Source organism: Acanthopagrus latus, chromosome 15 (genome assembly GCF_904848185.1).
Source record: "Acanthopagrus latus isolate v.2019 chromosome 15, fAcaLat1.1, whole genome shotgun sequence".
NCBI lineage: Eukaryota > Metazoa > Chordata > Actinopteri > Spariformes > Sparidae > Acanthopagrus > Acanthopagrus latus.
Window position 1 is genome coordinate 27,413,948 of NC_051053.1, and position 14,708 is coordinate 27,428,655.

The following is a 14,708-nucleotide window of genomic DNA, read 5'->3' on the forward strand; positions in this document are numbered from 1 at the left end:
CTGTTTGTAGTTGGTCTTTATTGCGTCCTGTCTGAAGCTGTGTCGCCCTGAAACACAGCTGCTGCTCTGAACACTGACGGGTTCAATCAGGTGGCGTTTCTCCAGAGGCTGAAACGAAATGTATTTGCTGCTTTTTAACCTTGAAAAGACCAAAGTAATGTCTTTGTCTTCAGCCGTCACAGCTCTCAGATTTCAGGGGTGTGTTGCAGAACGCAGGTTCAGTAAAAACCCTGCGAGGAGGCGAAACTCTGGGAGGTAACTCCTCTCGCTCACAGAGCCAGACATGCTGGTGTGTTTCCTCATCGATTCAGTCTGCATTGCAGCACGTATCCAAGCACATTCATTTTTTAATCCTGGCTGGACTTTAGTTTGCTACTCAGGACCAGATCTAAACTTACTGCTTCTACATGCACAGTCCATCATTTCTGTTCTTTGCCCTCACAGTCAAATATTACTCAGCATCAAGTCGCCCAGAGGTCAGAATAAAAACCTCTGCATGTTCTCTATCTGAGGGAAAGATGATGAAGGTGATGAAGGTGACTGTGCACACATAACTAACATGTTTATCAGACATCATGTCGGATCTGTAATACTCTATCAGTCGTGATGTGATTGGTCACCCTGATTGAACTGTGACTGGCTGAACAGCATTTCATTGACATTTGAATTTGAAGTGCCATTTTCTAAACCTTCAGTTGTGTTTTTCGTCTTCACACTGGAACACCTTCGTGTTTCACAGCAGCAGGTGAAAGCTGAACTAATAAAGTTCAAATGTGATGCAGACTTCAGCCTGACACGCAGACACACTCCACCACTTCATCTTCTTCTTAATCTGCTGGATGATGAATAAAGAAGTCAGTGACACACACGACTCGTTCTGACCCGGACTCACTTTTTAAAGGTAAACTAAAAAAACATGGACGGCTCTGCTTTTTATGTACCTGTACGGCCTTGGTGACGTCTGGACTCGACCTTCTACAAACTCAGTTTCCAGGAACAAACCACAGATACATTTATGTGGCGACTGAAACCAGGAGCTGTTTCCTGGGAGGTCGGACCGTCTCCACCTCTGACCAACACAAAGAAACATTCAGCTTCAGCTTATTCTACTCAGCGAACATGTTCTCTGACGGTGACGGCAACTATTACAAACAATGTGTAGCTTCAAAATGAATGATTTAAACACGTCTACTGGCACACACACACACACACACACACACACACACACACACACACACACACACAGACACACAAAATGTTGTGTGTGTGGTCAGACAGCACACTAAAACAGCCTCCAGGTGAAACACCTCAGGCTGCTGAATTCATGAATGAGGAGAACAGAAGACAGAACGATAAACAGGCAGGAATCTATGTGACCACACACACACACACACACACACACACACACACACAGCAGTCTATATATGAGCTGTAGTGGGGCAGGTGCATCAGATGGTATGTTAGCATCCATTCCACACTGACGCCTGGACCAGTGTGGCTGCATGTACGTCTGCACTCACAGTCCAGACAAACACAGCATCTCTGGCAGTTGCACACACACACACACACACACACACACACACACACACACACACACACTCGTCCTTCCTGCTATTCGTTGTGTCCTTGTGCTGTGGTTGTTTTTTCAGGTCACAGTTATGTAGGCCAGAGGTCCCTGCGGCTCGCTGTACGACCCGCAGCGATGACGCTGACCAAACCAGAACCGAGTGGGTTTATGGGAAACTCAGAAGGCGACAGGAGACGGATATCATCACCGGCTGAATTTAACTTTTTAAATTAAGAGCTGAGATCTTAACGTTTCCAACAATATTAAACAGGTCAGCCTGGATTCAGGCTGAATATCTCTAAATATAATCTCAATCTCAGCGAGTGCTGCATGAAACACAGTTTGTTACGAGGAAACAATCTTAATTATAATTTATTTCTTTGACTTTAACAAAATTGGAAACACTTTGTATGCTGCCCATGTTTGTAACGCATTACAATATATTCTCCACATACTTCTGATGGGTCATAATGTGCATATAGTTAATAATGCATGAGCACGAGTAGTTATGGTTTTTGTTATAAAGCATTATGTGTATTTGAGTGCTTTTTAACTATAACACTATAATATTATGTGCTGCTAAAGGCCCATTATTACACATTATAGGTTTGTCAATAATGTGTTGTAAAGCATTTTAAACCTGCTCGTCATGGAAAGTGTTAAGAAATGAATCAAAGACAGAAGAAAGGTCAGACTTTATCTTTTCACACTCACAGGCCTTAAAAAGACAAATAAGACCGAGGCACATGCATTAATGTGTATGTAGAGGTGTCACAGTAATGGCGTAGTTGCCTTGCTCAAGGGTGCCTCAGCAGTCGGAGGTGGCAACTGGCAGTCCGTACTGACTGGTCCATGTGAGCTTCGAACCAGCAACCCACCGTCATCCTCACAGACTGAGCTACAAGTGTCCAGAAATCCACTCAAGACAAATAATTTGACATATTTTGTGTTTGAGGCGCAGCTGGTTCGTCTCTTTCCTTCTGTGGGTTTGTGTCGTGTGCAGGCGGAGAGAGCGATAACCAGCGTTAACAATCCTGAAAGTAACTGCAATAGTTTTTCCAGCTGAGAAAAAAAAAAAAAAAGTGATAATTTTCTGTCATGATAGTCAGAACACGAGCTGCATTCTGCTCCAGTGAAGCAGCTGTGGGAAGACAAACGACTTTCACTTCCTCTGGTTTGATTCATTACGGGCTGAAAAAGTGCAACACAGGAGTTCGTTCGTCTGTGGGCGTCTTTATCATCCTGAGACAAACTGAAACATGGTTTTCTTTTTAAGTTCTTAAATGCTTCCGGTGCAGCTCTGTAACGCTCCTCTCTCGGTTTCTTTAAACGCTCTTCTTTAATCTCTGATGGACACCAACACAGTCTTCACCCAGCTCCACCGTCTCTGCATTCACGATGCACGCGGCACCAAATAAAATCCAACTGAAACACTTCTAGATATTTAAATAAAACAGTCGATAATGCAGATATTAAACATAATAAAGTCAAAGGACTGAGTCCCCTCAAGTTTCTGTCTGTGGACAAAACAATACTTCAGTCTGACTGAATCCAGACGTCCTTCTGACCTCCGACGAGTCCTGCTGCTCTGGACTCCTGCCAGTCTGGACAGAAGGACGCAGCGCAGTGACATCAGTGATATTGAAGGGAAACAGAGTCTGGCATGAGACGCGGATACGTCTCATCCCTGCAGCTCAGAATCCACATCTGAGCTCCAACCTTGGATCCGGCTCGTGTCCTTTTATCATAAACCCATTATCCTCCGAGGACGCTCGTCAGTGTGGTTCTGAAACTGAATATCTCTGTTCTGGAAACTGAAAGTTAATCCTTGACCTTGGAAACAGGTGTTGCTGTTGCATCATCAGCGAGGGAAACGTGTGAAATGATTCGGTTGCTGGTTAAAGATAACAGAGCCAGACAGAGTGTCCAGTTCTTCATAAGGCTTCGTTTGTGTTTAATACGTTTGCAGTAAAAGTAGCAGATCAACTGAACCGTCAGTGGACTTTTACAGCTCCTCGAGGATGATTCTCTTGTTTTTGGTGACTCATCAGGTCAAACTGTCTCTTTGGTCCATGACGAGGTATCAGACAAACTACAGAGTAGACTTGTGTCTGATTCCTGTGGAGATTCACTGTCCTCAGCAGCTCCTTCTCTCTGCCCGGTCAGGTTCCCTGTGCTCCATCACTTCTCGAAGCGTCCCTGTGCTACAGAGGTGTAAAGCCTGAGAAACATCTGAGTCAGGAGGAGGTTGGATGGGTCAAACACTTTTTACCTCAAGAGACCAGAGATCGTGTCCCATTTGTGTCCAAGAATCAGAATAATGTATGTAATGATCTGAGCTACGGTGCTCAGTTTGACATATCAGGAGGCTTTTTTTTTGAACATCGAACTATAATTAATTAGTTAGTTAGTTAGTTGTAACGTGCATTAGGAACACGAGACACATATTGAGTTTATTTGGAGTCAGTACAGATATTCACTTGGATATGTTATTTTTTTTTATTACCTGATGGACAATGTAGCTTCTTGTCCCTAAAATACTTCAGCAGTTTGACAGAATTCTTGTTTCTGAGCACATTTTCAACATGAAACGAGACAGAACTGGAGCAGCATTGCCAGAAAATGCAACACACCCTGATCATGATGTAGATCATGATGGCAGCTTGGTGACACTACCTCACCCTGATACCATCCCACCGCTCAGTTTCACTCAGCACATGTCAGCGTGTCAAAGGTCGGGCCAAGTTAAACAGCAGATGGCACGGGACGTCCCGCGGGCCAGCGGGGCGCTGACGCAGAGTCTGCTCAGGCAAACGGCATCTGACAGGATCCTGCTGAGAGGATCTGCATGTGTGGCGCTGAGGCATCACCAGAACATGTTCACACCGTGTTGTCTGGATCACTGCGGGATACAGGTAACATGAGTACACCTTCACATATACTGTACGTCACAGTACAGAAGCTGGAGACGCACCAGCTTCTGATTGACTGCAGCTTTAAGTCTCTTCCACGAGGATCAGACGACGTTCTGCAGGCAATCAGCATGTCTGAGTGAAGAGATTCCAGCTGGAAGATGCACTTTGCTTTTGTCAAAATCTGCAAAATCTCTAGCGCACAGAAAGTTTCTGCAGATAAAGCGGCTCGATCTGGTTTGGATAAGATAAAGTGGTGGGAGCGGGCGGTGTGTGTGCTCTCAGGCCGACTGTATCTGCAGGTCTTATAAATATTTTCCTACAGTGTTCAGAGCTTTGACTGCCACAGAGCACAGTTACAGACAAATGATGTCACCACACAGGTCTTAAATATTCATCTGCTCATTTCATTTCTATTTCATGCGACTGTGAGTGGATTCTGATTAAAACAAAGAAAAAGACGAGTGTTTCGTTCCAGAGGGCTGAAAGTTTGAGTTATTTATAAGACGAACATGTAAGTTATTTTTACAAGTGACGAAACAGAAGCTGGTGTGTGTGTGTGTGTGTGTGTGTGTGTGTGTGTGTGTGTGACACCATGTGATAACGGCTGCATGACTTTGCACACATTCACTGTATGAGTGACTATCTGTGAGACGTGTCATTTGAGTGTGTGTGTGTGTGTGTGTGTGTGTGTGTGTGTGTGGTGATATTGTACAGGAGCACACACACCTGCAGGTTTCGTCGCCTCCTGTGTCATCACACCTACCTGTCAGCTGCGCCGTGAAGGTAAAAGGCTGTAAGACATGAACAGATTTCAGTTTTCAGCACAGAGAGTAACTAAAACCAGATTAAAATCTTGGTTTATTCATCCAGCTGTTGAGCTTCCCGCTCTGCTACAGTAACGCAGATGTGCGCTCAGGTATCGACACGACCTCCAGTGATGTGATGAAGAGCAGAGTCAGACTAGCAGAAAGCAACACACGTGTCCGACAGCCGATCACAAACCTGTGGTTCTCCTCTGGTTCTGTTCAAGATGACCTGAGACTTGCTGCTACACAGAACAACAGAACATCTGTAGATCCAGTTGGATGTGACTGACCGGCTTCTGTCTGCACTTCACATCAAGTCAAACCTGTTTTTGTTTCTTTGCTTCAACAAGGATCCTACTTCCAATTTATTTATTTTAGGTTGAAATGCACCTTACAGTTCAAACTAAGGTGTTTGGACCGGACCAGAACTTGTTCATGGTTGATGAAAAAGCCCAGGCAGTAAATTGTGTTCTTGTCCCACTTCAGCTCCTCCAAGGTTTCACCCTTCTCCCACATGTGGGCCTCCTGGCAGCGTCTGATGAAGATGTTGGAGACAAATATCTCCTTCACTGCCAAAATATCTCAGTGCGAGAGCGGACTATATCGAGCTCGCGCGATTGCCAGAATCATGTCAGAGTTATGATGGACGACGTGCCCGAATCAGCTTAAGCATTCTTGGGCCCGGTCCACTGTTCGTCTCAGGCCCAACTTTGGCCTGAGTACTGACTCTGTTCTGATTTCTGCACAGAACTCAGATCCAAATCAGGTTTTATTCTCTAATGTCACCACACAGGTGAGGATCTCAGAACATGTATCATGCCTCAGGTAATGTGCTTAAAGGTGCAGCTGTCCTCCAGTGACGTTCAAACAGAGGCAGCATGTATAAAGTAACCGCTAACTACTGCTAACTGTAGCTGCTGTTAGCCATGTAGCTAGCAGTCCTATTAGCTGGATCTGCGTGGCAGGTGTAGCACAGGAGCGTTGGAAATGGACAGACAGCATGAGTCACTAACTACCTTTGAGTCCCTGAGCTGTAGGCTCACATCAGCACCGGTGTCAGTAGCGTCTAAGTGATAGGAGGAGCCGGGGCTAGCTGGTTAGCATGCTAACTTCAGTAGATATCTCTGCAGTACGAAATCAAAACAAGTAGGAATATCAATTAAACTGTTGTTTCTTCACATCCTGTCTCAAAGAAAAATCTGTTCCGTATCGCGATCAGCTCGTCTCATTATGGTGCTTACACCACAACTTGTGACAGCTATAGTTAGTAACATGATTGAACCCTTCCTCTGATGGTTAGCGATGATGATGATGATGATGATGATGAGTCCACTCAGCACATAGCTCAACAGCGATGGCCATTTGTGGGAATGTCATGCGGGGGTCCTGAGGCAGCTACTTGAGGGCTGGTGACACATGAGGATGCCGGAGGAGTGACTGCATGACAGCAGGCGGGCTGCAGGTCAGAGGTCAGGCACATTTAACAGGGCGCGAGGCTTCAGGACGCGGAGGAGACGGGATATCGGCGGGGCTGAGATGTGTGTGATCTTTGATACTGTTCAGAACATGTGTGGCTGATGGAGAGTGAGTGGATGAGTGAGTGGCTTCAAACTATAATTAGGAGCCATTATGAGAACTGTAATGGGTTTGTGGGCTGTGAGAACGAAGTATTCAGATCCTCTACCTCAGTAAAAGTACAAATACTACACTTTGATTAAGGTCCTACATTGAAAACCAACAACAAGGAACTGTCTCTGATTCCTCTGGTGATTATTAATTACCTGTAACAGCGAACAGACTGACCCGATCACATGTTAAATCATATTTAAATACATTTCGTCATTATGATCCATCCTGCAGTCTCTCTGTTTCCAGAACAAATTCCCCCGGTGTCGGCACGAGCTCGCAAAAGATGTTTAGGACAGCAGGCGATGGTGTCGTACCGCTTCTGTACAAACATTCAGCATCAACACATCTGGAGACACAATGATTAAAGTTGTCAGGCCTAAGTGTGGTGAAGTAGAAACAGAAAGCTGCAAAGAATTGAAACATAAATGATGTTAATAAAATAAGAGATGATTTTAGGTTTAATTTGATTTACTTCCCTGGAAAGTGTTTATTTTCTGGGCTGCGATGGAGAATCAGTAACAGCCAGTTTGAACTCTCAGGATCTTTGACTCAGATGAGGACTGTGGATTTTCTCTCCCAATCAAAGAATCAGAAACACTCAAATTAATAAAAGTGTCTGAGGTGTTGGAGGAAACAGAGATATGAGTTACAGTATTGCCAGTTGAATAGTCGTATTATATATCGTCTCGTCGGCCTTCACAGGAACATGTGGTCCATGTCTGAGGAGCCGTCAGAGGTCAGATGACACCAGCATGCATACGGACATGCAAAAGGCACCTGCTCATCACACACACACACACATTGATCCGTCAGCTGGAAGATAAATGGCGTCTGGGTGTGTCGTTGCATGTGTTGCATGCTCGTTCCAGGCGTCACGGTGGAGGACGTGCTGTACGGTAAAACGATCCCACTGCTTCTTCCCGCCTGTTGACTCGCCTCACACTGATGCTTTACCGTCTCTGCGCTGTGCTTTTTCTCTGAAGTTATCAATTCAAAGTACATGTCAGACTGTAATGTCATCACCAGCCGAGTTTCCATGAAGACTCTTTCAGCTGACAGCTAAACCAAACCTTAACCGGCACGATCTCGTCATTAAACTGATTTATCTGAGTCAGTTTTAGAGCAAACAGACAGAAGATGTCCTCCTGCATCACATCAGAGTAGCGCTCGAATAAACAACATATTTTAGTCATTTAATTTAGAGGACTTGTTGGTCCGACCATCTGCTGCACCTTCCACTGCTACAGTACACTTGTGCAGCCTCCGGGAAAAGAAATCATTTGGCACCTTTGATTCCTCAGCTGCTCATTTCCGCGGAGAGACGGGTGAAGAAAAAGAAGCACAAGAGAAATGATTGCAGCATTAAACAGTCCTCATCAGAGCAGTGCTGTTGCTCGTGCCTTCTCGCGCTCGTTGAAACAACTCCTTCATATTTTCAGTGTACAGCCAGAATGTCCTTTATCTTGAAAAAACAGCTGATGGTGTTTACTGACTCGGAGGAGCGGCTACCTCCTGAGAGTCTGGAATGATTTATGCAAAAGTGCCTCTCTATATTCTGCTTTCTCCCTCTTGGTGAGTTTAAAGTGTGAATAAAGGACCTTGTGGCAGATTCAATAAGGAGCTGTCCTTGCAAAATGGAAATGAGGCTGGCCTGTGAGGCTGCTGATGTGATACCGGACCAAAGTGGACCCCTGTGGAAGAATTTACTTTGTTAACTTTTAATAAAGTGTATTTGCTATCCTGGGTGGATTCAGTGATGATTAATGTACTGTGACGTTACAGAAATGAGCACTTTCCAGTCCAACTTACGCAGCACGATAGAACGGCTGAGTTAAAGACAGAAACACAGAGACGTGCAATTAAATGTCTGTGATGATAAAAATCGTATAAATCGAATTAATCTTGGCGATCTTTAGCTGGTTTGGTCGGGTTTGGGATGAGATCATGCTTCGGCTTTACCAAACTTTCAATGTGATGAAAATAAGTAACTCTGACTTTTTGCTTCACACCTGACACCTGTCTTTTCACCTGACTAACTAACTAGTCTTGTTGTTAAACATAACGTGGAATTAAATTTGCTGTTACTCAACCGTACATGAAGTTATACTTTGAAGTCTGCTTGCATAATGTTGCTGTGTAGGAAACCGTGATGATTGTTCCAGATATTAGTCGAAACTGTGCAGCATTGTCTCGTGAAAAACGTGGTGTTATGATGTCAAAATGAGTAGAAAAACTATGACTTAAAGGTCTTAATCTTTGTCTTTGGCATGTGATTATGGTATAGGCTGGAAAAGCTCCTCAAGGTGTCCATCATCAGGACGTAATGGACTCTCTGGATGTTCTGTCCTCCATGTCGTCCATTAAGTCTTGATATTGGACACCTCGTTGGGAGTTCACACTTACTTATACGACGCGTCATTAAAGGCTGCGTTCACAGCCGACCTGCGCAGCTGTTCACCTGCTGAGGATGGACTGTATGTGTTACTGTAACACAGAGAGAGATGGAACACGGAAATAAAAACAGATTTGTGGCGCTGAAATGTTAATAGGACTATAAATACGTATAATGAAGACGTAAAAATACATGAAACTAAAATATATTCACATCCCATCATCCCAGCCGGTGGTATGTGGAGGAGTGTGTGTGTGTGTGTGTGTGTCATTGAGCCACAGGTGTTTTTCCGGAATAGAAAGATGACATAATGCTCTGACAGGCAGCCTGATGTCACAGACGTGTGTGTGTGTGTGTGTGTGTGTGTGTGTGTGTGTGTGTGTGTGTGTGTGAAGAGAAAACTTGTGTGTCTGTAAAAGGAGAGGCAGATTGTGTGACAGTGTGAGAAGAGGGCGGGTAACGACGCATATGTATGATCTATATGGCAGATCTATAGGATGGTGTGTGTGTGTGTGTGTGTGTGTGTGTGTGTCAGTATGTGGGTGGGTGTGACCGTGTTTTATGGCAGCAGGTGTGTGACAGCATGTAGCATGCATGTGAAATATGCTGTTAGCTCAACGCCCATGTAACTTTGTCTGAGCAGGCCATTGTGAGTGTGTGTGTGTGTGTGTGTGTGTGTGTGTGTGTGTGTGTGTGTTTGTGTGTGTAGGCTGGTTGTGTGTTTATCTCCCTGCGTTTGTCCGGAGAAGAAATATTGAAGGTGGAAACATTTTTTTCTTCTTCTTCTTCTGCTGCTGCAGCTTTTGTTGCCTTGAGGCTTGAAAGAAAAACACATTTAACTTGAGTTCACCTTGAATCACAGGTATGACTCAGCCTCACCACACTGTCAGCTGAGCCGCTATTGGCCGCTGCTGTTTGTGTCTTTAGTATTAAATATCCATCTTTTCTGAGGTGAGCTCAAATACACAGGAAGCTGCAGGACCAGTCTTCTGCTCTCTGGATGATACATCACCACTGGTGTTTTATTACTACTAATAACTGACATTAAGTGTTTTCCCTCAATAACTTCCTGATTACTGTGTACTGATAATAAGTAAGGAGGGTGAGGTGTTAGCTAAGAACACTTCTTGCTCCAGTTAGCTTTAGCCACCTGGTTAAGAGTTAGGAACACGTCATGGTTTGTCTTGAAACACCTCGTTTGATAGTCGCAGACACAGCTGGAAACGTCCCAAGAGAACCTTCAACACATCTGGTTCTACAGACAGGAGCTGGTGCTCCTACAAGACTCTCCAGGTGAGAACGTTCCCCCTGTTCTGGAGTGAGGTGTTGCTTATAATTAATCGGTAAGCTGAACCTTTGCGAGTTGGTAAGAATCAAACAGGTAGTGGATTAGTGAAAGCTCCACCTCCCCCGTCTGGACAGAGAGGGTAACTACACCTCACTCATCCGTCTCATCAGCCGGGTGAAACAATCTGATGCAACTGTTCAACATCAGAATATCCCTTTCAAAACCCCTCCGGCTTGTGTTTGTGTGTCATTATGAGATCGTGTTTTTGAGTTTTTAACCTTGAGGAGACATTTTTCTCCCGTCGTCGCTTCTTTTTTTAAAGCGCTCGTCAAGGTGAAGGCTGGAATTAGGTTTGTGTCGGGGTAAGCCTCGGGGCTCGGGAACGAATGTGTCAATTAGGGTCCTCCCAAGTATAGCAGGACTATTTGTGTGTGTGTGTGTGTGTGTGTGTGTGTGTGTGTGTGTTCTTGTCAGTGTCCCTGTCCGTCCCTCAGACATTTACTGCCTCACATTACCACCTATTTACAGCCTCCTGCTCCTGCTGCTGAGGAAATACGATATAATTAATCACTCGCATCAAACCGCTCTAATGTCAGAGTCCTCCAGTGTGTGTGTGTGTGTGTGTGTGTGTGTGTGTGTGTGTGTGTGTGTGTGTGTGTGATGCACCTGCTGGGCCATCTGTAAGACTCCCGCCCATGTTTTTATTCAGACTAATAGCAGTCAGAGTGATTTATTAATCACATTAAACGGGTTCATTTTTAATAAATGATTGAACTGAATGAGACTCAGAATCAGTTTCATCACTCACGTCACATAAAACAACCAGAAGTCAAACTGGAAGTCTTGATCACTGCGATCGTTTCTCACCACCGTAACGACTGAAATCAATAAACATCACCTTGTATGGTACACCTCCTCAGACCACAGACCCATTCTTGGCCTGTCACATCTCCACATTGCATCCCTTTGAATAATGCAATACTTTAAAACAGCCAAAAGACCTTCAGGAACCAATAACAATGCTTTAATGTGTCACATGACCTTCAGGAAGCCATCTTGAAACTGCTTTTCCCAGATGTTTTCAAAGAAAACAGCTTTGCCATTTTGCTCCTAAAAAAGTGGCTGAAAACAACATTTCCTGGCTCTTTTCCAACATGAAAAAAAGGGGAAAAATCATAGGTGAGTAAACTTTAATTTGTTATAGTTTAATGCAATTTTATTGCTCATTAAATAGTGGAAACATGTTAAAATGCAACTGTTGCCTTGAAGCAACAGTGAACCATTATGGAATCAACATGGCAGCATGAAATGTTGGTACTGTGTGTTTAGGTATATATAATAAAAAAAAATAAACAAAAAGCATTCATCATAATCTCTCTCTCTCTCTCTCTCTCTCTCTATATATATATATATATATATATATATATATATATATATATATATATATATATATATATATTAAATGTCAGTAAAAGCCTGTAAAAGTCCACTTAAGGACCCATGTCTCACTGTCTGTCCTCAGATGATGTCGACACATATCAAGACAAATTCCATCCAGTGAGGACGATGAGTTTCGAGTCAGTCCTGCATTTTATGTTCCCTGCTCAGTTTCTACTTATTTCAGACTTTTCTGTGACTGCCTTTTGCTCCTGGCTTTTTGTTTCCAGCCTTCATCATCGACTGTAATCTTGGATTCTAGTTTCAGGACGATCAGTTTATCATCAAAGCTCCGATTCTGTTGCTACCTGCCTGACTTCATGTGTCTCCTGTTTGGGTCCCAAAAAACATGCTCATGCAGCATTTCCTCCTCTCGGAAAAGTTCTCCTTAAACATGATTTTCACAAGACACAGTAGAAACCACATGTCATGCTGCTTCCTCTACAGCACACGTCCATCTTCATCTTCACCATCATCAAACATGCTGGTTTGAAGCTGCACGTTTCATGACACGTCCTTCCTATAAATAAATAAAACAGTCTTTAACGTGAACGTTTATGAGGGATGAAAGTTTATGGATGGAACGTCGAGTCTCATGTTCCCCATGTGACATGATGATGACTGGGGGGACTTTTAAACTATGAATTTATATTTATAACCTGAGTTTTTACTGTGTTTACTGTTGACTCCGTGTTCGTTGACCTTCACCGCTTGAACATGAGCTGATCTGTGATCTGTGAGTCGTAACGAGAAGTGATGCTGAACAGTTTGTCTCCGGCACGTTTATGACTGATAACATATGAAGAAATGTTTCTGCTGACGGTTTCTGGTCCTGCATGCTACACACGAAAAACCAAACTAATGAAGATAACATGTTTAACACTGATAAATACACCTCAGTCATCAGCATATCGTCTGCTCTTATTATTGTCCTGTTGTCCGCTGTGATGACCGTCTGATTCCTCTGCATGATTAACACATAACAAAACTAAAACATTTACACAACTAGCAGCTACTGTGTATAAAATATGTTAACCCTACTGTTCCTTCTCTTTAGAATAACATTAAAAATTGGACGTAACAAATCACCGTGAGCATCGAGGAGCGTTCAGCGTGTTACTGAGGCGACTCATTTCAAACTTCACCCTCCAGTATTGAACAGAGGTCCAGTTGAGGAATTGAGGATTTTGGTGTTTTATTGTACAAAATAAAGAAAATCAAAACTTTAAAGCTCCACAAACTAGAGACCAAACACAACATGATGTGAAGAAAGCTGAAAAAAAATCTGAAAAGACTGAGTTGGTTTCAGCTCTGAAGCACATTTCACATTTAAAAGATGTATAAACACATTCTTTGGCCCGAGCTCACCAGAACATTCCTGAAGCTCCATTAAATCCAACCTTCTTTTACGTCAGTGCGAGTTTTATGGCTGCATGTTCAGATGTCATCATGGTTGGATTCCTGAGTTCCTCACAGGAACAGAAACCCACATGCCAGCAACCGTAAAACAACATGACCTGTCTCAGTATGTTGAAGGTATATTTAAAGTGTGATATGTATACTGTTTATAGATGTCATGCCCTGCACTTTCAGTGAGGCTGGACCATGTCAGCATGTTCTGTGTGACTGTCAGTCATCCACATGTCGCAGCAACATCCCGTACGTTCAGATGCATTTGATGGTCAAACCTTCAAAAGTAATAAACACCTGACTTAGATTTCGTTTAACTTACTGTAATCACTGTTTGTAGGTCTGGTAATATGATTAAAAGCATGTAGAAATGTAAAAAATGGTACTTTTCAAACCAATGTTACTTCCTTGGCTGCACCGGTACTTGTTGACGCGTCGTCATCTGGATCGAATGAATGAATGAAACACGTGAGCGTCTCATGCAGTCACCAAACGTTTATTCATGGTTTTGCGCTCTTGACAAATTACAACCTCAGCCGAACTGTGCACACACTTACATTAACTCTGTGATTTGAATGCAAAACCAAAACAAAAGGCTCACATGTTTGCCACAACGCACAGTCAGCAGCACTCCTGCTGAGTAATTACCTGCTGTTCTATTGAACAAGTTCCTGCACCACAGCAGAGTTCTGCACAGGTTGGGTGACCTGCACAATTTGGATGAAATGGGTGAAAAATAATGTACTGTGTCAGACTCGGGTCGGATGCCTGGAGAGTGCGGGTCTGGATTTGCGATTGCCATTTTCAAGGCGTCACATGCAAAAAAAAAAAAAAAAAAAAAAAGGCAACACATCTATAAAAATATGCCTGCATTTCAAAATGATAAGCATTTATATTTCATATGAGCTCATTCATGCGTGCTTGCACCCAGAACTCCCCTTCCCCACGCTGGCTTACTTTCATTTTTAAAAATTGCATCCATCTAATTTTCCTTCAGGTGCAGGTCGGGCGTTGGTATCGATTTATAGCAGGTCGATTCGGGTGCAGTCGGAAAACAGGACGGATGCAGTTTTAAGTATGACGGGTACGGGCGGGTGCAGGTTTGCAAAATAAGACTCATACAGGTATTACACAAAAAATAAACACAAACATGTAAACCAAAGAATGGCTCTAACATGTTGCAACGTAACTTTTCTCTCGGTTCAGTTTCTATGTTGTGACGATGCTGCTGCTCATGTTCTTCTGGTTACATTCAGACCCACTT

The 14,708-nt window shown here is 43.5% G+C and overlaps 1 long non-coding RNA gene across 1 annotated transcript; it reads left to right on the forward strand.

Annotated features, from left to right (window-relative positions):
• The first annotated feature begins 11,652 nt into the window (after positions 1–11,652).
• Positions 11,653–12,943, forward strand: LOC119033812. Its single transcript, XR_005079377.1, has 2 exons — positions 11,653–11,776; positions 12,120–12,943. It is a non-coding gene; the product is annotated as an uncharacterized LOC119033812 (long non-coding RNA).
• The last annotated feature ends 1,765 nt before the right edge of the window (positions 12,944–14,708 follow it).